The sequence below is a fragment of the Pteronotus mesoamericanus genome, unplaced genomic scaffold (genome assembly GCF_021234165.1).
Source record: "Pteronotus mesoamericanus isolate MK-2021 breed Mesoamerican mustached bat unplaced genomic scaffold, CSHL_Meso_final scaffold_232, whole genome shotgun sequence".
Classification (NCBI taxonomy): domain Eukaryota; kingdom Metazoa; phylum Chordata; class Mammalia; order Chiroptera; family Mormoopidae; genus Pteronotus; species Pteronotus mesoamericanus.
Genome location: NW_026555311.1, coordinates 28,445,029 through 28,447,895, shown reverse-complemented (window position 1 = coordinate 28,447,895; position 2,867 = coordinate 28,445,029). Strand labels below are relative to the sequence as shown.

General features: G+C 34.2%; 1 non-coding gene across 1 annotated transcript; it reads right to left on the bottom strand.

Moving 5' to 3' along the window:
- Positions 1 to 634: 634 nt before the first annotated feature.
- Positions 635 to 741, bottom strand: LOC129085447 (U6 spliceosomal RNA). Its single transcript, XR_008530702.1, has one exon. It is a non-coding gene; the product is annotated as a U6 spliceosomal RNA (small nuclear RNA).
- Between the last annotated feature and the right edge of the window lie 2,126 nt (positions 742 to 2,867).

The following is a 2,867-nucleotide window of genomic DNA, read 5'->3' as shown; positions in this document are numbered from 1 at the left end:
ATTGTAGGGCACACGCTTGGGTTGTAGGAACAGGTTCCCAGGCAGGGGCATGAGAGATACAACCACACATTGCTGTTTCTTTCCCTCTCTTTCTCCCTCCCTCCCCTCTCTAAAAATAAATAAATAAAATCTTTTTAAAAAATCAGCCAGATGAGATCAGGCATATTCAGGATGGTATTGATGGACCAAGAGGATATTATGTTAAGAGAAATAAGCCAGTTAGAGAAATATAAATACTATATGATTTCACTTATGTGGAATCTAGTGAACAAAATAAATAAACAAATTAGAAACAGACTCATAGATCCAGAAAACAGACTGACAGTTGTTAGAAGAGAGAGAGGTTGGGGTAATGTGTGAAATAGGTGAAGGGATTAAATTAAAAAAAAAAAAGCAACTCATAGACACAGATAATAGTATGGAGATTTCCAGAGGGAAATTTGAATGGGGGCAGGTAGAAGCGGGTAAAGAGGGGATAAATGGTGATAGAGAGTAGAATTTGGGTGGTGAACACACAATACAATATACAGATGATGTATTATAAAATTGTACTCTTGAGTTATAGAGATTTTATTGACCAATGTAATCCAAATAAATACAATAAAAATATAGTTTTCTTTTTTTATTCTTCTAAAAAAATATGGAATGCTTCATGAATTTGCATGTCATTCTTGTGCAGGGGTCATGCTAATCTTCTCTGTATTGTTTCAATTTTAGTATATGTGCTGCCAAAGCGAGCACAATAAAAATAGTTTTAAAGTTCCAAATAAAAATTATGCAATAAAATATGCTATTTTGTGCCCTGGATAGGGTGACTCAGTTGGAGTGTTGTTCCGTACATCAAAAGTTGTGGTTTCAGTTCCCAGTCAGGGCACATACTGAAGTTGCAAGTTCAATCCCCAGCTGAGGAGCCTATGAGAGGCAACTGATCAATATTTCTCACTCACATTGATGTTTATGTCTCTCTCTCTTTCTCTCTCCCCTTTCTTCTCTCTCTAAAAGCAATAAAAAATTCCACAGGTGAGGAAATAAAGAATAAAAATATGCTATTTTGGGGAAAAAGCAATTGTTAAAAGCTTTTGTTGTTTGTTGTTCTTCATATGGATCTTAACACAAAATCTTTGGACTATCTTTGTTCTCTTCCCAAACATAGTCATATGGCACAAAAATTTTCAAGGTGTGGTTACATACAAGTTTGCCAAATTTCCCACCAACCCTATCCAGTTCATTCTTATATTTATAACATGTGGATCAATATCAGTAAAATTAGCCATGGAAACACATACACACATACACATACACTCAGTCAGAGAAATACAGAGAAACAAAGATAAGGATGACAGATTTCTTATTAGACACAATGCAAGCTAGAAGATAGTGAATCAGTTTTAAAGTGATGAAAGAAAAAAACCCAGAAACCCTGTCAATTTTGAATTTTATACCCAGTGAAAACTTATAGGTAGCCCTTGCTTTGCACAGCAGCATGAGACTGTAAAAATGATCATACAAGCTGTGCAAAGCAATCTTAATAATCATTGGGAAAAAACACCGTTATTTCATGACCTCTAAAATTTTTGACAAAATATTTGAAACTTTCTTAATGTCAGCTATAAATATATAGGAAAATGAAAGTATAAAACAAATATTTAGGACACTGTAATTTAAAACACTAGGAACATTGAGAATTAAAGTGTTTTATTTTTTGTAAAGAAGTTATTAAGAGTAGTGTTAATAGTGCTTGCATTCTTCTTCTTGTCATATAATTTACTATATGGGATGAACATCATTTATCTATCTTGATGAGTTGTCATATTAATTCTAAGTTTAGATCAACTTCTATTATTTTATATTTTATACCTTCAATATTCTTAAATATTTCCAAGTGTTCCTTCAATATGACAATTTTGCTAGTATCACTTCCTCTGGGACATCTTTTTTTTTTATCATTTATGTCAATAGGTTCACATTAACTAAGTTTTTCTTGGTGTATATCTAGAGTCTCCACATTCCCACAGTTAGAAATAAATTTCTTCCATTTATGATCAATTTAAATGGTCATCTTTCCAATATTATCTTTTTTTTTTTTTTTTGGTTTCTTTGCTGTATGTGCAGGTTTTTGGGCCAATTCTTTTCTTTCGTTATCTATTTTTTTTTGGTTATATGTTATGTGTTTTTATCACTAGGAGACAAAGAGGCAGCACAACTACTTGTTATTTAACTAACTGTCAAGAACTGACTGTTTACACAATGATTCATAGAGTGAATAGCTGGTAGCAAAGTTTGTATGTTATGTAGTTATTCATGGTTCATATACATCATTGTAATTGAAATTTAAGCCATGTTGTTGAGGGACTAGTATTATATAAAAAAGTAGTTGTAATTGAAATATGTGTATATTTGAAATGTGCAACATGAGGCTTGCTTGTATTTTAAAAACAAAGGTGAGAAAAGAATGGATGATGGCAGCTGTGTAGGTGGAAGCTGAGCACACTTGACTGTGTACCCTTGCACAGATTTTCAGCTGATCTTTTGACAAGTGACTTCAACAATCAAAAGAATCTCAAGTGATATGAGTTTTTGAAGCCAAGGAGTATGAAAGATGTTTTACACCATCTGGTAAAAGATTTTATAAGCTAAGTGGGCAATGCCCTGTGTGAGATGCCTGCAGCAGAAGAAGGATCAGTTAGAAAACGCAGCTTAGTGGCTCCCTTCCCTCCCAGAGCAGGGCCTTAGTCCCACACAAGGGAACCACCAATCCTAACTGGGAGAGTCTTGGAAGGATATACAAAGTCTGGGAGACTAAGGCTACACCCATACAACAAGCAGGATGTCCATAGCAGTAGTGCCACCCAGGAGAGTTCCGGAGA